The following is a 21,113-nucleotide window of genomic DNA, read 5'->3' as shown; positions in this document are numbered from 1 at the left end:
GTAGATGTGGATGTGGAGGTGGATGGATGCATGTAGATGTAGATGTATAGATGTAGATGTGAATGGAGATGTGGATGTATGCATGTAGATGTAGATGTATAGAAGTAGATGTGGATGTGGAGGTGGAGGTATGCATGTAGATGTAGATGTGGATGTAGATGTGGAGGTGGAGGTATGCATGTAGATGTAGATGTGGATGTAGATGTGGAGGTGGATGTATGCATGTAGATGTAGATGTATAGATGTGGATGTGAATGTGGAGGTGGATGTATGCATGGAGATGTGGATGTATGCATGTAGAAATAGATGTATAGATGAGGATGTAAATGGAGATGTGGATGGATCCATGTAGATGTAGATGTATAGATGTAGATGTGAATGGAGATGTGGATGTATGCATGTAGATGTAGATGTATAGATGTAGATGTGAATGGAGATGTGGATGTATGGATGTAGATGTATAGATGTGGATGTAAATGGAGTTGTGGATGTATGCATGTAGATGTAGATGTATAGACGTATAGATGTAGATGTATAGATGTGGATGTGAATGTGGAGGTGGATGTATGCATGTAGATGTAAATGTATGGATGTGAATGTGAATGTGGATGTGGATGTATGCATGGAGTTGTGGATGTATGCATGTAGATATGAATGTATGCATGTAAATGTGGATGTATGGATGTGAATGTGGATATGGAATGTGGAATAAGTAAGGTGGGTTGATGAGGGATAATGTGGAAAAATGAGAGTTAATATAGAAACTGTATTTGTAAATTGTTTGTAAATGCTGTTTGTAAATGATTGTTTTATGTCAAGAATGCAGGGGGGAGCATTTTGGCCGTCTTGTGATTAAGGTCATGATGATAAAGTTGCAACTGCTGACGGAGAGTCAATGAAGGACGTCTCGCGTAGCAAGGTCGGCCGAGGTCTTGACCAGCCTCGGTGCGATTAAAATGGTGAGCTTCCGGTACGGTGGATGAGGGGCCAAGGAAGCGGCCTATGAGTGAAGCGCTAGGTCACCTGCGAAGGATCCTAGAGGGTGCTGACCATACGGTGCTCGGACTCTGGGTCGCCTAGGATACCCACGCGTGCGTCGAGGAAGATATTGGAACAAGAGTAGGAGTTGTTTCCTGAAATCGGGCATGGATCTGGTTGATTGACCTTGCTGGTCTTCAATGGATGAGTCCATGGCTCTTTATATGGATTTGTTGGTTGATCTTGCTGATCTTCAACGAGAGTCCATCTTGATAAGTGATTATATTGCCGAGTATTATGGGCTAGGGATTAGGAAACGGCCCCTGAGTGGACAGGTGGTGAGCGTCCTAGTTGCCAATGATGCCATAGATACTCTGATGAAGGAATGATGGGAAAATTAGGAATCAACTGGATAAAGTGGAAGATGGTGATCAGTGATACTATGGTTTTATTAAAGGATTGTTTTAAACTGGTTGAATCTGTGAAAAGACAATTTCATATTGGGTGTGTGAGTGGTGTGACTAGTTTTATTTTTGCATGAACATCCGGCTAGGGGGCCTTGGAACTCTTTTCCTTGGTACCCGGGACAAAACCTAACCAAATTCTTAATTGGATCCCATCACTACAGTGGTTGGGCGGTTGGCTAACCCATGGGATCGGATGGGGTTAGACTGGACTGATGGATCCGTAAATCGAGACTCAAACTTTTGTTTTTACGATAGAAAAAATAAATCCCGGATAGTAACTGTTCTATGGATAGGAATCAACGGCTGTGCCTCTTGAATGGGGAAAAAAGCGTTGATCCCCAATGATCCAAGTGCAAGTTTCTTCCTTGAACTGACCAAGTATCTTATAGATGTAATTGGATCATCTCGATCATAAATGATCTTGACTACATTAGAGTAAAAAGTTATCCTGGTGGAATCGCCCGTGCTTTCCGATAAAGGAAGTTTTTCCGGGTTCGGTTTTGGAACAACTGACGGATTAGTCTCTTATCCGGATATCCGTGGGCGAGGCCCCGAGTGTGGGACCCCTGTCCCACACGAGAAGTGCTACTTCTGCTGCCAGTACCCCGAATCCGTTGCTCGGTGGGAACAGGGATCTTACAGTAGAAAAAAGCCATTAATTTGGCCTCAAGCATAGCTTAATCTTGGATTAAGGAAAAGCCTTATGAAAAGCTTCATTTGGATTGAAAAGGGTCATGAGTATGACCATTTCTTAAGTGAGAGAGAGAAAGACCATTAGAATTAAATATAAGTAGAATTTTATGTAATTCTTTACTATCATTAATTAACTTCAATAGCATTTCAAAAACCATATCAATTAAGCTTCTCAAGCTTGAGAGGGGTTGAGAAGAGAGAATCATTGAGAAATTATAGAAAAGATCAAAATTCACTATACTTATCTTATAATTTGCTTGATTCTTTGATCACGGTAGAGGCCCCCAACCAATCAACTGGTTTAGTATGTTGATGGAGCCACCAATGGGGATTGAAGAAAGAGAGAAGTATCAAAAACTAGTGAATTATTAAAGAATTCACAGTTCTTGGCTTAGGTGAAGTAGAGTAACAAAGCATAAGACACTATATCTTTTTCAACAAGGAAAGGCTTCTATTTATAGGAAAAATTGAGCTCCTAACCAAACAAACTGATTCTAAAATTTTCCAAGTCAGTTTGGTTGAATTTGGACTAGATTTGGACCTAGTTTGGTTACTTTTTTATTCGATTTGGTTCCATTTTGATTTGGTTTGGTTCAAGAGATATGAGAGATAAAAATATCACATTATTTTTGAGTTTATAACTCATTCAAGCATGTGAAATATGCACCTCCTTTAAAGAATTCCCCTTCCTTACATATGTGTCGAAATTTTTTTACTCATAGTTTTTTACTAATAAACCTTGTACATTTTCAACTCTTCATCTTATGTGAAATATGCACCTTCTTTAAAGAACTCCCCTTCCTTACATATGTGTCAAAATTTTATTGCTCATAGTTTTTTACTAATAAACCTTGTACATTTTCAACTCTTCATCTTATGTGAAATATGCACCTTCTTTAAAGAACTCCCCTTCCTTACATATGTGTCAAAATTTTATTGCTCATAGTTTTTTACTAATAAACCTTGTACATTTTCAACTCTTCATCTTATGTGAAATATGCACCTTCTTTAAAGAACTCTCCTTCCTTACATATGTGTCAAAATTTTATTGTTCATAGTTTTTTACTAATAAACCTTGTACATTTTCAACTCTTCATCTTATGTGAAATATGCACCTTCTTTAAAGAACTCCCCTTCCTTACATATGTGTCAAAATTTTATTGCTCATAGTTTTTTACTAATAAACCTTGTACATTTTCAACTCTTCATCTTATGTGAGCATTTACTCATTTTTGGGTATCTTCTTTTACAATTTGGATTTATCTCCTCCCTACACATGGATTGATGCTATTGGCCCATAGGAACCTTAATTGGACCATAATCCAAAAATTTCTAAAAATCTAGACTCTTAGACTAAGATTCTTTATACCTATTTCCAATTAATTCCAATTGCACCTTGGAAATTCTTTCTGAATTTCTATTTCAGGGGAACTTATTTTAATAAGATAAGTTATTTTTCTATCCAAAATTTTTCATAATCTGAATATTCTCTCTCTAGAATAATTTTCTCTCTCTAGGCTAAAACATTTAGAAACAAGGTCTTTATATTTCTGAAGAGAGATTGATTACAGGGGAATATACTAGACATCAAAAAGGGGTTGGGGGAGGAATCTTACATTCTACCCCACTTAAAAAATGCAAGATGTCCTCATCTCGCAAACTGGGATAATTTCACAAGATGCACGAATATGAGACTTAGAGAAAAATTTTAATCAAGATTAACCACCAACAAGAAAAGTCTTAAAGAAAGCAAGATAGAACAAGATTTAAACTTTATTCATTCTCGGAACTTATACAGTAAAGATAGAAGAACTCTTTACACTTCCATAAGCCCGTCCATCATATGGTCACAAAAGCAGCACTCACAAGCTGCACAAGTATAGGGTAACTCATCTATGGGAATGATTCTACTGGTTATTGCCGCACCTATCTCAGTGGTATATGAGGTGATCTAACAAAAGGACCTCTAAGAGGCAAGCCAAAAATGGGATAAAGGCGCATATCTTCTCATGAGGAAGAAAACACGCCAGTAAGAAGACCCGCTCAGAAAACCCAAGATGCCTTGATCTCATGACGCAGTAGTATCGGGGACCCAAACCTAAAGCTTCAATAACCATGGCTAAGTGGACATTGTTACGAAAGTGTTGCTGACCCCAGGGTGTTACCCTAGTTATGTTTTGATAGGTCCGCCATTTGGTCTGCGCTACAGAAGTTCCTAGGTGAGGAAAAAGTGAGCGCTCATACTGTTCTATAAAATCTTTCTTCACAGACTCTCTTGCGTCTTGAAGGTGAGAAATCATCAGGGATAAAACTAATTCCTGTTGCCAAGCCATGAAGGAGATTAAGAAGGAAAGGAGATTGATGGGAGTAAGATTACTGTGAGCGACAAGTAAAGTTATGACTTATATAAAGGAAGGAGCTAGCGTAACCTAGAAGCCAACGGTAACTTGCCACTGAAGTTTTACCGTCTTTCCATGATTTGAGTTTGACACATTTTTCTATAGAAGGCATTAAGAATTTTGAGATGAGGAGATAAAAGAAACTTGTAGGCTAAGTCACCTACTTTCATTGAATTCAGATATAAGGTCACAATATCTAGGGGATAACTTCTTATACTCCCCAAGAGATAAAGAACTTCTTTTGGGCCGTACTCGAATGAAAACCAAAACTTTGGTATCCAAAACACCGATTCTCACTTCTGAACTCATTGTTCTAAATCCTTAAAACAGGTGGGACTCCTGAGAAGTATTCTAGGGAAAGGGTCGTCCTTTTTTTAAACAGAAACTTTCTTTTATTTTAGAGAGGGAATAATTATAAGATCAGAAGGGAGATTCTTACTCCTGTATACCTCGAAGGCTGGGGAGGAATCTTACATGGTGAGCGTTCTAGTTGCCAATGATGCCATAGATACTCTGATGAAGGAATGATGGGAAATTATGAATCAACCGGATAAATTGGAAGATTGTGATCAATGGTACTATGGTTTCATTAAAGGATTGTTTTAAAGTTAGCTGATGCTAAGAAAAAGGCAATTTCATATTGGGTGTGTAAGTGGTGTGGCTAGTTTTATGTTTGCATGAACTTCCGGCTAGGGGGCCTTGGAACTCTTTTCCTTGGTACCCGAGACAAAACCTAACCAAATTCCAAATTGGATCCCATCACTACAGTGGTTGGGCGGTTGGCTGACCCATGGGATCGGATGGGGTTAGGCTGGACTAATGGATCCGTAAATCGAGACTCAATTTCTGTTATTACGATAGATAAAGTAGATCCCGGATAGTAATTGTTCTATGGATAGGAATCAACGGCTGTGCCTCTTGATGGGGAAAAAAGCGTTGATCCCAATGATCCAAGTGCAAGTTTCTTCCTTGATCCGACCGAGTATCTTTATAGGTGCAGTCGGATCAGCGTGATTAGTAATGATCTTGACTACGTTAGAGTAAAAAGTTATCTTGGTGGAATCGCCCGTGCTTTCCGGGTAAGGGAAGTTTTTCCGGGTTCGGTTTTGGAAAAACCGACGGATTAGTCTCTTGTCCGGATATCCATGGACGAGGCCCCGAGTGTGGGTCCCTGCCGCGCGCATGAAGTGCTACTTCCGCTGCTAGTACCCCGAATCCGTCGCATGGTGGGGACAGGGATCTCACAGTTGGTATCAGAGCGTTAGGTTAATAAAGATGAACTGAGAAGACAAATATGTCAAAAATTTATCAAGAAACACAAAAAGGTTGTAATTGTGTGATATAAGTCATACAATTTGATATTCAAACTAAAATTTGTAATTTGGTAATTGGGTCTTCAGATGGAAGTACCGCAAGTATATAGAATCCCTGACTTGCTTGAGGCCTAGACATGATGGTATTTACCTTATAATTCCAAGGGCCGTGACTACCCGTATATACCGAGAGTATACTGCAGCTCTTTACTGACAGTATATACGAGTAAATCTAAGACTTGAAATTATAAGCGTTAATGCTATCCAAATGATGAATTCGAATGTGGTTGATATGATTTTTAATTCTGTTTGAGAACTGATGAAATTGATTTGGATTCTGATTGGAAAATGATGAATTTTGAAATTTAGTTGAAATGTAATAAGCTGAGCGAAACCACAATGAGGATGAATGGGACGAGTCCCTGTGATGATATTCATAACTGGAATGATGATAATGATTTCAGCAAATCACTATGAGATTAGTGGATTGTGCTGTCAAATTGCTACTATTAACACTTGAGACGGTAGAAGATTAAGTTAAGGGATGACAAATTGAGAACTTGCTTGACTGAAATTTCTATGGAGGAATGTTCAAAAGGAAATTTTTCGGTTTAATGGACCATTATCATGTTAAAGATATGAATGATATGATCTGAATGAATTGTTATGAGTTCTATATAAGGGATATTTATCCCAGTATTCCGTTGGGTTGACCAGAATATAAGGAACCCCAGAATAAAATTAGATCTTAAGAAAAAGAGTTGTCCTCTACTTGTGAGATAAGGACATCTCGCACTTTTTAAGTGGGGTAGAATGTAAGATTCCTCCCCAGCCTTCGAGGTATACAGGAGTAAGAATCTCCCTTTTGATCTTATAATTATTCCCTCTCTAAAATAAAAGAAAGATTCTGTTTTTAAAAAAAAGGAAGATCCTTTCCCTAGAATACTTCTCCGGAGTCCCACCTGTTTTAAGGATTCAGAACAATGAGTTCATAAGTGAAAATCGATGTTTTGGATACCACGGTTTTGGTTTTCATTCGAGTACGGCCCAAAAAGAAGTTCTTTATCTCTTGAGGAGTATAAGAAGTTATCCCCCAGATATTGTGAACCTTATCTGAATTCAATGAAAGTAGGTGACTTAGCCTACAAGCTTCTTTTATCTCCTCATCTCAAAGTTCTTAATGCCTTCTATAGAAAAATGTGCCAAACCCAAATCATGGAAAGACGGTAAAACTTCAGTGGCAAGTTACCGTTGGCTTCTAGGTTACGCTAGCTCCTTCCTTTATATAAGTCGTAACTTTTACTTGTCGCTCACAGTAATCTTACTTCCATCGATCTCCCTTCTTCTTAATCTTCTTCATGGCTTGGCAACAGGAATTAGTTTTATCCATGATGATTTCTCACCTTCAAGACGCAAGCGAGTCTGTGAAGAAAGATTTTATAGAACAGTATGAGCGCTCACTTTTCCCTCACTTAGGAACTTCTGTAGCTCAGACCAAATGGCGGACCTATCAAGGGTAACACCCTGGGGTCAGCAACACTTTCGTAACAATGTCCGCTTAGCCATGGTTATTGAAGCTTTGGGTTTGGGTCCCCGATACTACTGCATCATGAGATCAAGACATCTTGAGTATTCTGAGCGGGTCTTCTTACTAGCGTGTTTTCTTCCTCATGAGAAGATATGCCTTTACCCCGTTTTTGGCTTACCTCTCAGAGGTCCTTTTGTTAGATCACCTCATACCACTGAGATAGGTGCGGTAATAACCAACAGAATTATTCCCATAGATGAGTTACCTTATACATGCGCAGCTTGTGAGTACTGCTTTTGTGATCATATGATGGACGGGCTTATGAAAGTGTAAAGTGTTCTTCTATCTTTACTGTATATGTTCCAAGAATGAATAAATTTTAAATCTTGTTCTTGTCTTGAATCTTAATCTCTTTGAGACTTTTCTTGGTGGTTAATCTTTATTCGTGCATCTTGCGAAATTATCCCAAGTTGCGAGATGAGGACATCTCGCGTTTTTTAAGTGGGGTAGAATGTAAGATTCCTCCCCCACCCCCTTTTTGATGTCTAGTATCTTTCCCTGTAATCAATCCCTCTTCAGAAATATAAAGACCTTGTTTCTAACTATTTTAACCTAGAGAGAGAAAATATTCTAGAGAGAGAATATTCAGATTTTGAATATTTTTGGATAGAAAAATATCTCTTATAATTAAGATGAATTTTTCTGAAATAGAAATTCAAAAAGAATTTTCCAATGTGCAATTGGAATTAATTGGAAATGTGTATAAAGGACCTTAGCATAAGGGTCTAGATTTTCAGAAATTTTTGGATTATGGTCCAATTAAGGTTCCTATGGGCCAATAGCATCAATCCATGTGTAGGGAGGAGATAAATCCAATTTGTAAAAGAAGATACCCAAAAATGAGTAAATGCTCACATAAGATGAAGAGTTGAAAATGTACAAGATTTATTAGTAAAAAAACTATGACACATATGTAAGGAAGAGGAGTTCTTTAAAGGAGGTGCATATTTCACATAAGATGAAGAGTTGAAAATGTACAAGGTTTATTAGTAAAAAAACTATGACACATATGTAAGGAAGAGGAGTTCTTTAAAGGAGGTGCATATTTCACATAAGATGAAGAGTTGAAAATGTACAAGGTTTATTAGTAAAAAACTATGAGCAATATTAAAAATATGAGATATTTGGGTATAATGATTCCATTTTGACACATATGTAAAGAAGGGGAGTTCTTTAAAGGAGGTGCATATTTCACATGCTTGAATGAGTTTTAAACTCATAAAAATTGAGATATTTCATCTCTCCTCTCTCCTCATTCAAGTCTAGTTCCAAAAAGTTAGCTTAACTGACCTAAAAATGGTCAAAAATTGACCAAACTGATTTGAAAAATTCTAGAATCAGTTTGTTTGGTTAGGAGCTCAATTTTTCCTATAAATAGAAGCTTACCCCTTGTTGAAAAATATATAGTGTTTATGCATCGTTACTCTACTCCACCTAAGCCAAGAACTGTGAATTCATTAATAATTCACTAGTTTTTGGAGCTTCCCTCTTTCTTCAATTCCCATTGGTGGCTCCATCAACATACTTAACCAATTGATTGGTTGGGGGCCTCTACCGTGAACAAAGAATCAAGCAATTTGTAAGGTAATTAGTGAATTTTGATCATTTTCTATAATTTCTCAATGTTTCTCTCTTCTCAACCCCTCTCAAGCTTGAGAAGCTTAATTGGAATGGTTTTTGAATGTTATTGAAGTTAATTGATGAATGGTAGTGAAGAGTTACATAATTTGATGAATGCTATTGAAGTTAATTGATTAATGATAGTTAAGAATTACATAAATTTCTATTTATGCTTAGTTCAAATGGTTTTTACGAAATTTCTTTCTCTCACTCAAGAAATGGTCATACTCATGACCCATTCTCAATCCAAATGAAGCTTTTCATAAAGCTTTTTCTTAATCCAAGATTAATCTATACTTGAGGTCAAATTAATGGCTTTTTTCTATGCTTTTAGTTTATGTATTTCATGAATATTCATGATTCAATCCATTATGGATTATTGATCCAATTAGGGATCATTCTAATTAATTCTTAATGATAAGCTTTATCCCTTAGAAAAATTTGAGATTTATCAGTCATAGCAGCGGAGCTATGGCAAAATTTTTATAAAAATTACGCATAAAATAATTTCATTCAAAGCATAAAAAGAGGACTTCCTACCATATTCTAGGAATTATCATCCTAGATTAATTGAAAGAATTTCATTGTAATCATGGAGAAATTAAATTTTTATATTATGCATAAAGGATAAGTTTTTATATCAAAAGTGTTACTTTTATCATTTTTATTTTCATGCATAGAAGTATGCATAATGGATAAATTTTTATATCAAAAGTGTTACTTTTATCATTTTTATTTTCATGCATAGAGGTATGCATAAAAGATTATTATTTTAACATAAAAGTGTTACTTTTATCACAATTGAATTTCATGCATAGAGGTATGCATAAAAGTTGATTATTTTATTATAAAAGTGTTACTTATATCACAATTGAATTTCATGCATAGAAGTATGCATAAGAGTTGATTATTTTATTATAAAAGTGTTACTTTTATCATATTTGGATTTCATGCATAGAAGTATGCATAAAAGATATTCTTTTTATACTAAAAGTGTGATTTTCATCATAAAGGGATTTTATGCATAACTTAGATGCATAAGAGAAATTCTTTTATTCTAAAAGTGTAATTCCTACCAAATTGAATTTATGCATAGGAAGATGCATAAAAGATTGATTCAAAAGTGTCATTCTCATCTAAATTGAATTCATGCATAGGAAGATGCATAAAAGATTGAATTTTAATTCAAAAGTGTCATTTTCATTTAAAATGAATTTATGCATAGGAAGATGCATAAAAGATTGATTTTTACTTCGAAAGTATTAATCTCCTTAAATGGAATTTATGCATAAAAAAATGTGTAAAGAAATCCTATATCAAATATAAGAATTCTCTTGTATTCTATAAATAGAAATGAGATGTGATAGGATGTGATAAGAGGTGTATAAGATGTGATAAGGGGTGATAAGATGCTTATGAAATAAGTTAGGAGGTGATAAGATGTGATAGGATGTGATAAGAGGTGTATAGGATGTGATAAGAGGTGTATAAGATGTGATAAGAGGTGATAAGATGCTTATGAAATAAGTTAGGAGGTGATAAGATGAATTAAGATGTGTATGGGATGAGGTAAGAAGTGTATGTGATAGGATAAGATGTATATGGGTTGTGATAGGGCGAGAATGGATGTGATGTAAAAGATTAGATGTGAAGGCATATGGGGTTATATGAATGGGAATGTGGAAATGGATGTATGTATGTGGATGTGTGGATGTGGAGATGGGAGTGTGGATGTATGAATGTGAAAATGGATGTATGCATGAAGATGTATATGCATAGAAGTGAATGTGGATGTAGATGTGGATGTATAGATGTGAATGTGAATGTGGATGTATGCATGAGGATGTATATGCATAGATGTGAATGTGGATGTAGATGTGGATGTATAGATGTGAATGTGAATGTGGATGTATGCATGAGGATGTATATGCATAGATGTGAATGTGGATGTAGATGTGGATGTATAGATGTGAATGGGAATGTGGATGTGGATGTATGTGAATGTGGATGTAGATGTGGATGTATGGATGTGAATGTGGAATGTGGATGTGGATGTGGATGTATGTATATGGATGTAGATGTGGATGTATAGATGTGAATGAGAATGTGGATGTGGATGTATGTATGTATGTGGATGTGGATGTATGAATGAGGACGTGATAGTGGATGTATGCATGTGGGTGTGGATGTATGGATGTGGATATGGATGTGTAAGTATGGATGTGAATGTGGATGTGGATGTGGATGTATGGATGTGGATATGGATGTATGGATATGAATGTGGATGTGGATGTGGATGTATGGATGTGAATATATGATATGTGAATGTGGATGTAGATGTGGATGTATGGATGTGAATGTGGATGTGGATGTGGATGTATGGATGTGGATATGGATGTGAATATATGATATGTGATGTGAAGGAATCTGAAGTGAAGAGATGGAAAATGATGTGATTGGATGAGTACATATATAAATGGAATGTGGAATAAGTAATGTGGATTAATGAGGGATAATGTGGAAAAATGAGAGTTAATATAGAAACTGTATTTGTAAACTGTTGTAAACGCTGTTTGTAAATGGCTGTTTTATGTCAAGAATGTTCGGGAAGCATTTTGACCGTCTTGTGATTAAGGTCGTGAAGACCTAACTGTTAAAGTTGCAACTGCTGACGGAGAGTCAATGGAGGACGTCTCGCGTAGCAAGGTCCGCCGAGGTCTTGACCAGCCTCGGTTCGATTAAAAATGGTGAGCTTCCGGTACGGTGGATGAGGGACCAAGGAAGCGGCCTATGAGTGAAGCGCTAGGTCACCTACGAAGGATCATAGAGGGTGCTGACCATACGGTGCTCTGGGTCGCCTAGGATACCCACGCGTGCATCGAGGAAGATATTGGAACAAGGAGTAAGAGTTGTTTTCTGAAACCGGGCATGGATCTGGTTGATTGACCTTGCTGGTCTTCAATGGATGAGTCCATGGCTCTTTTTATGGATCTGTTGGTTGATCTTGCTGATATTCAACGAGAGTCCATCTTGATTTTTATAAGTGATTGTATTGCCGAGTATTATGGGCTAGGAACTATTGAAAAGGCCCCTGTGTGGACAGGTGGTGAGCGTTCTAGTTGCCAATGATGCCATAGATACTTGATGAAGGAATGATGGGAAATTATGAATCAACCGAATAAATTGGAAGATTGTGATCAATGGTACTATGGTTTCATTAAAGGATTGTTTTAAAGTTAGCTGATGCTAAAAAAAAGGCAATTTCATATTGGGTGTGTAAGTGGTGTGGCTAGTTTTATGTTTGCATGAACTTCCGGCTAGGGGGCCTTGGAACTCTTTTCCTTGGTACCCGGGACAAAACCTAACCAAATTCCAAATTGGATCCCATCACTACAGTGGTTGGGCGGTTGGCTAACCCATGGGATCGGATGGGGTTAGGCTGGACTGATGGATCCGTAAATCGAGACTCAATTTCTGTTATTACGATAGATAAAGTAGATCCCGGGATAGTGATTGTTCTATGGATAGGAATCAACAGCTGTGCCTCTTGATGGGGAAAAAAGCGTTGATCCCAATGATCCAAGTGCAAGTTTCTTCCTTGATCCGACTGAGTATCTTTATAGGTGCAGTCGGATCAGCGTGATCAGTAATGATCTTGACTACGTTAGAGTAAAAAGTTATCTTGGTGGAATCGCCCGTGCTTTTCGGGTAAGGGAAGTTTTTCCGGATTCGGTTTTGGAAAAACCGACGGATTAGTCTCTTGTCCGGATATCCGTGGACGAGGCCCCGAGTGTGGGTCCCTACCCTGCGCATGAAGTGCTACTTCCGCTACTAGTACCCCGAATCCGTCGCATGGTGGGGACAGGGATCTCACATGCTTGCTTCAAACCATACAATGCCTTTTTCAATCTGCATACGTGAGTGGGATATCTAGGGTGTACATACCCTTCTGGCTGTACCATGTACACTTCCTCTTGTAGATCTCCATTAAGAAATGCATTCTTGACATCCATCTGATGCATTTCCCAGCCATTAGCTGCAGCCATAGCAATGACTGCTCTCACTGTGCCCATCTCATAGCCACTGGACTAAACGTCTCATCATAATCCAATCCTTGGGTCTGTGCATAACCCTTTGCTACCAATCTTGCTTTATGTCTCTCAATAGAACCATCAGATTTGCACTTCACTTTGTAAACCCATTTACATCCAATAACATTCTTATCCTTTGGTAATGCTACCAAGTCCCATGTATCATTATGGACCAATGCGTCCATCTCAACATCCATTGCTTTCTCCCATACATGCTCTCCAATAGCCTCTTTATAGCATGTAGGTTCCACATGCTTCACCATAGATGTCATATATGCATAGTGCATGGCAAAATCTCTATATGTCAATGTGTCAACGGGATATCTGACTCTCTGGGATCTCCGCAATGCATGCGGGTCACTCTGTACACCTGTAACTCTAGCATGTGGTGGCACATATCTGTCCTGCCTAGCACCAGGTGTGCGTAAAACAGGTATGCCAAGCTCCTCATCCAAACTCTCTGAACTAGATGACTCATAACCTGTGATTCCAATTCCTTCGACTTTCTTCTTTCCTTTATCCATAGCACTACTCCCAGTGCTCACACTCTCATGCCTCAAACGTCCTGACCATGGACGTACACTGCTACTCTCAGCTTCTGCTCTGCTGGCCCAGACATAGTAGTAGAACTAGAACTTGCTTGTGGCAAGTTCACAGGCACATCAGCCTCAAGTGACTCAATGACTCCCTCATTCCAACATGTGTAATGACATGCTAGGTATCATCACCTGTTTCCACATAGCCTTTTAAATCCATAGGCTTCATATGCTCAAACCATTCACCATGACATGTCATATGGTTTTATGCTCCTGAGTCCATATACCATGTGTCATCATTCTCAGCATTTGTCGTCATAGAACCCACAACATGCTTCATGGCAAACAAATGATTTGCTGTGCCATCATTGCTGCTTGATGCATAGTTTCCACCATGTTGTGCATAATTTCCACCATAATGACCACCACGTTGTGCTCTACCCCCTCTCAAATCATTCTGTTTGCGGAAACAATCTCTCGCCATATGACCATATTTGCCACAGTAATGACATTCCACATCTTGCATAGAATTTTGTTGGCCTTGCCAACGTCCTCGACCACGGGGGTTACCTCTGCCTCTCTGAGGGGTATATCCACGACCACCTCGAGCACCATATGAAGGCTGAAAATTCTGTTGTGGAGGCCTGTCCTGCCATCCACGACCATTACCACCACGTCCACGTGATGTGAATCTCCTCCTGCCTCTAAAGCCTCTCTGCGAGTAGAAAGCCTGATTTCTGCCATCATCATGGCTAGTAGATGCATCCAGAAATGAATCACTGAGCTTGATTTCCTCAACCAACAAGAGTGAAACCAACTCATCAAAGTCAGGTAGACCTGTACTCCTCACTGAGATAGATGTATCAAAAGATTTGTATTCCTTGCCAAGACCACGCAAGGTAATATCCACCAAATCATCATCAGGCATGGGGGCATTTATTGTGGCCAATGCATCTGCAAACTTCTTGATTTCTTGCACATAATCATGTATGCTCCTTTTATTCCTTTTCACATTGTGTATCTGCTGTCGCAATTGAGACTTGCGAGCACTCGTATCTGTATCAAACATCTTGACCAAAGTATCCCATGCATCTTTGGGATTCTCAGCATCCTGTATGTGTATGAGCATAGCATCAGAAATACATATAGACAAATAATGCAGCACATTAAAATGCTCTCTCTGACCATTGATTATGAGAAATAAGCTACTGCTGTGTAGGTTGTCGAGGTAGCTCAGGCTCAGGCTCAACACCTGTAATGAGATTCCAAAATCCTTTTCCTTTCAAGAAACTCTTTATCCTGTACTTCCATGCCTGGAAGTTCTTCCTATCCAGCTTTTCACCAACAATCTGAACTGGATTATCCGACATGTTTGCTCAATGCATACACCTTCCGCACACTTCAAATCTGTAAATGAGCCTTCCTCAGCTCAACCACACTCCAATGGATGTTCGAACTCTTCCATGTTGCATACTCTTCATCCAACTCCAAGCAGATTTGAAAATTTCTCTTCAATGGTGTCTCTCGCTCCATGGTGTTGCTGGCATTTCTATTCCTATTGCTCCATGTTGTTACTTACTCCATGATGTTTTTGTTGGTCTCCATTGTTATGTTGTTGTTGCTCCAAGAGACTCCATGGTGTTGCTCTAAGAAACTCCATGGTGTTGTGACACAAAGTTGGGGTTTTGACTTTGGTCACTTCTTAAAATCAAAACACACTTGTATGAAACCTCACAGCCTCCTCACCTCCCTTTCTCTCCCTAAGTTAAGATAAAGATATACACATCAAAGGTGAGATCATAATTCATAGAAGGAAAGATGAAAGGCTCCAGAGAAGCAAGAATTTTTGCCAGTCTTGTAGCTCCAAACAAGAGGGCAATTCTTTGTTGGAAGAAAATCTTCCGAGTCATAATTATATGAACGGAAACATATGGGGAATGTTGGTAAGGTTCATCCGTTCGAATTGGGCGATTTGGACGGAACATATTAAAGAAAAAGAATATAGCAATCACTTGTAAGAGGATAAGACACATGGGATTTGCTTTTTGATAAGAGATTAAGAGGAATTAATCATTATTAAGAAGAAAGAATGGCCAAAAGTCTATAAAAACAGAGATACACAGAGAATTACAGTTTTAAATCCATATAGACTGTGCAAAAGAGCATTATATAGGTGTGTAGAGCTTGAAGAGAGCTTCGTGCCTATATAAAAACTTTCAAAAACGGGCAACCGAGCAAAAAGTTATGAGCATTTTACTACAAGACTATAAAACTGTCAAAATTCACCTAAAAGTTAGCAACTTTGGGAGAAATTCTGATCATCAATGAAGTAAAGGATTAAGAAATTAGTTATATGAGTGGAAAGAGAATATAAAGAGCTTCCTAGCCATATGATCAATTTTAGAAACCAACACCCGAGTGATGAGTAATTACCGGTTGAAATTTGGGTATTGGACCACAAAAACTGCACTTCCCTCTCTTTGCATGAAACCTCAATTTTCACATAGCCTCTTGCCTCTCATCTCCTTCATGATTCAAGCTAGAGGGTAAGGGTTAACATTGCTCAGCAGACAATCGTAAAGATTTACCTATGGTCCCCAAAGTCTTTCCACATGCTCATTACCGCTAAAACCATTGGTACCTCCAAAGGAGGGCGGCAATAAGGCAAGGGCTACCTTGAGAAGTCACAAGCCCGCCAAGATAATAACTCCTTATCCCACTTATTATGAATCATCAAAGAGGTCCAAAATTGGGATGAGCATGAGGAGCTAATGCTAAATGAGACATTCACATGTAAAGAGAGTGTTTGAAATAAGGGTTTGAAGATAAGAGAATGGCAATGACACAAAATGCTCAATTGAGGAGGCTCATTCATTGATTTGAGAGGGAGAGGAGGGCTCCTTTTATAGGTGGAGAATCACCCTCTCTTCCATTGTTACAAATTACAACATAAAAATCTTCAACCCTTCAGTGACATAAGGATAGATGTCACCATCAATTGTCCTTTTAGGCACTGTCTTCTATTGATTTTTAAATTGAAGACTTTTTGACTTTGAAAGTGTGATGAGATAATAGCCAAGTCTCAGTGGCATGTAGGTGGAGATCCCACTTACACATGGTAGAATTCTCCTCTTCCATGTAGGCATTCTAGAAGAATCTTTCCCAATTATGTACCCACACACACTCCTCAACTTGTAGCCTTATGGTGAATACCATATTAATAATACAATAAAAATCCATGTGAGCATGAAGGCCCACTTTTATTTTCCACATCACTAGCCTATCTACCATACCAAAGTATTTATCAAGCATACTTGTGGCATTTACAATGTGTGCACCCTAAATCAAGTAAAACCATTATATTTGAAGATAGAATGCTGTTATCGGGGTAGCCACCAAGCCGCTGCATCACCACGCCATTATTCCATTGTGGGTGCCGCAATCTTCTTGGACAAGCTTCCACCTTATTACCATTGAAAAACCATCAAAATATGCACAAAATTGAAAATGAAAGATATCAATTTTTCATGTCATAGTGTTTCTCCATAGGACTCCATGGTGTTACTGCTATTGTTGTTACACCATGGTATTGTTGTTGGTCTCCATGGTGTTGTTGTTGGTACTGCATGATGGCATTATTGTAGGCATGCCTTCACCATCTTCTTCTATCATGGTGTTTCTATTGGCTATGGTATTTACAGAAAGAATAATAGCCAAGTTCCCCACTTTGCACTCAAATAATTTAAAAATAAAAGGGATTTGGCTTTCTGGATTCTCATACACTCTTGTTGAGTTTTTTGTCCTCTAAAAATTTTGTGTTTATCTCAACATCTGATTCTAAATACACGAAACGATAAACTCTTCACAAAATAGCCACTAATGAAGTTATACCTAAAATCTAGACATAAACTAGGCAAATATTCTATCTTCTAATTCTTGATCCCACCAAAAGTTTTATTGTATGAGTCATATAGACTAAGGCAATCATGTATAATTAAGAAAGTTAAGAATTACTCATTAAGCACACCCTATATTGACTTAGATTCTCTCATATACACACTTATCAGTTTCTTTATTTAATATCAAAAGAATTTAAAGTAAAATAATCAAAATAGTGTTTGTGTACTTTCCCAATATATTTGTTGATGTCTTGATTGATTGGTAATTCATGTCTACTGTCTAGAGTTATTTGTAGATTTGGCAAGCCTCTCAAATCTATTGTCATTATTGCAACCTGCAAATAGGTATAACTTTGTGCACAGTGATCAGAAACTACTCATGTGGGTACTTAAGATTACCAAAACATATGCGGTCTACAATCCCTCAATCACGAGCAGAATTGTCAAAATCAGCTATATGTAAAAGTTGACTTAAAAAATAAGTCATGTTTTACTTTTTTAATCAAATTTCAATTTTCATGTCTATCTACACACTTAAAGGCTTTCTTTGAGTTTTTTTCCCAACTCCAATTTTGATGCATACAACCTTGATGGGTTCCGTCTTTTATGAGGGGAAGAACACCTTAGGCATGAGTTTGTGACTTGTTGGATGATTGAAAAGTGGCCTTTTGGACTTTATTCCTATAGATTACCATGGAAACTATGTGAGCATTTTATGACATGAAACCTGGCAAATTGATAAACCGACTATCTTGCTTATTTTTTGAAGTGTTTTCTCATGATCTCGAGGGACTATTTGGCGGTTAGAGAAGTTGGAGAAATTTGTGGATTGGATTAAAACCATCTTTCCATGTAAACATTCATGCACATAGTAGCCTCGTGAACTTTTAGATACAGTTTGTCTTGATAAAACCCTTAACACGTAGGAGACTTCCAAGTCTAGGAATCATTAACATTGGTAAGAAGGAAAAAACTAGGGTAGCGAATCCAAAGTCCAAGAATTGTAAAGCACAAGGTAAGTGGGGAAGCCAAGAAATTTTAGATAAACTTATTTTATGCATGAGAAAATTTAAATGATAAAAGCGAACTCCCATGACATCTAGAATTCAATCATTTAAATGGAAAAAGTGAAATACTTGGTATATTTGAATAATGGATATTTTTATTAAAGAAAAGAGAAATTTTAGATAAATTTATTTTATGATAGAAGAGGAATTCTCATGACATTTACAATTAATCAATCAAATGCAAAAAGAGGAATTCCCATGATTATTGAGATCCAAGAAATTAAATAGAAAAAGAGGAATTTCTAGCATAATTCAAATTATGAGTATTTATCAAAAGTGAAATTTTGAGGATTATTGGGAAATATGGGTAGAATTGATTTTGTAAATCCCATGAATCTTTTATCAAAAAGAAGAATATTGAATTTATTTCACTTGAGAAATTTGAGAAAGAATATGAAAATATCCGTTGAGAAAAAGAACCCAAGACAAGAAATTGGTAGAAATATTAGAAAAGTCCCATTGGTATCAAAAATAGAAAATGTTACTAAATGTGAAATGGATGTGGATGTGAATGAAGAGATGAGAATGAGATGTGAGGATATGTGAAATGGATGTGGATGTGAATGAAGAGATGAGAATAAGATGTGAGGATATGTGAAAGGATGTGATACAAATGAATGTGGATGTGAATGAGATGTGAGGATATGTGAAAGGATGTGATATAAATGGATGTGGATGTGAATGATGAAAGATACCTATCCCCTCCGCGCAACGAATTCAGGGGTGCTAGCAGCAGAAATAGCACTTCCTGCATGGGGCCTCGCCCATAGATATCCGGACAAGAGACTAATCCCTCGGTTCTTCCAAAACCGAACCCGAAAAAACTTCCCTCGCCGGGAAAGCACGGGCGATTCCTCCAGGATGCGTTTTTCTCTAACGTAGTCAAGAGCCTTAACTAACTGAATTGATCTGACCGAACCCGTGAGTATCATAGTCAGATCAAGGAAAGACTTGCACTTGGATAATAGAGACCAATGCTTTTTTCCTCATTGAGAGGCACAGCCGGTTATTCTTTTCCATAGAACAAATTTTTATCCGAGATTTACGTCATCTATCGTACCATCACAGAATTGAGTCTCATTTTAGGGATCCATCAGTCCAGCAGCCTAACCCCATCCAGCCTCGTGGGTTAGACCACTATAGTGATGGGATCCATTTAAGAACTTGATTAGGTTTTGTCTCGGGTACCATGGAAAAGAGTTCCCAAGCCTCCTAGCCGGATATTCATGCAAACTCAAAACTAGTCACACCACTTACACACCCAATATGAAATTGCCTTTTTCAAAGATTCACCTGTCTTTAAAACAATCATTTAATGAAACTACAGCATCACCGATCATAATCCTCCAAAATATCCGGTTGAATCCTAATTTCTAATTTTTCCTTCATCGGAGTACCTATGGCATCATTAGCAACCAGAACGCTCACCACACCTGTCCACTCAGGGGCCTTTTCGATAGTTCCTAGCTCATAGTATCTAGCAATATATTCACTTATAAAAATCAAAATGGAATCTCCGTTGAAGATCAGCAAGATCGACCAATAGATCCATATAAGAGAGCCATGCACACATCTATTGAAGATCAGCAAGATCGACCAACAGATCCATATAAGAGAGCCATGCACACATCTATTGAGGACCAGCAAGGTCAATCAACCAGATCCATGTTCGAATTCAAAAAACAACTCTTACTCCTTGTTCCAATATCTTCCATGACGCATGTGTAGGTATCTTCGGCAACCCAGAGCCCGCCGAGCACCGTATGGTCAGCACCCTCTCTAGGATCCTTCGCAGGTCACCTAGCGCTTCACTCATAGGCCGCTTCCTTGGTCCCTCATCCACCGTACGGGAAGCTCACCATTTAAATAAAACCGAGGCTAGTAAAGACCTCGGTTGATGACCTTGCTATGTGAGACGTCCTCCTTTGTCAGCTGTTGCAACTTTAACAGATAGGTCTCCACGACCTCATTCACAAGATGGTCAAAATGTTTCCCCAGCATTTTTGACATAAAATAGTCATTTAAAAACAGGTCAAATACAATTTATATAACGAACTCTCGTCTTTCCATATTGTTTCACATCAATCCTCATTTATTTCATATGTATTCCCATTCTCATCACATCATTTTCCATCTCATCACATCTTTTCTCATTTATCCGCATCAGATCTCATTCACTCCCATCCACAAATATCCACATCTCATCACATCATATTCATTCACATCATACATCACATCTATCTCCATTTACATCACATCACATTCATTCATATCCATCACATTCAATCGTTCATATCCACCACATACATTCTCATAACCATCCCATCATATACATTCTATCCACATTATATCACATCACTTATATCCACATCATATCTCATTCATACACATCTCATCTCATTCATCCACATCCATCCAATTGTTCTCATGTATGACTACTCACATCTATCTATACATTCATA

The sequence above is a fragment of the Cibotium barometz genome, chromosome 22, assembly GCF_041138505.1.
Source record: "Cibotium barometz isolate CiBa-2024 chromosome 22, ASM4113850v1, whole genome shotgun sequence".
NCBI classification, from domain to species: Eukaryota; Viridiplantae; Streptophyta; class Polypodiopsida; order Cyatheales; family Cibotiaceae; genus Cibotium; species Cibotium barometz.
This window is presented reverse-complemented; position numbering follows the sequence as displayed.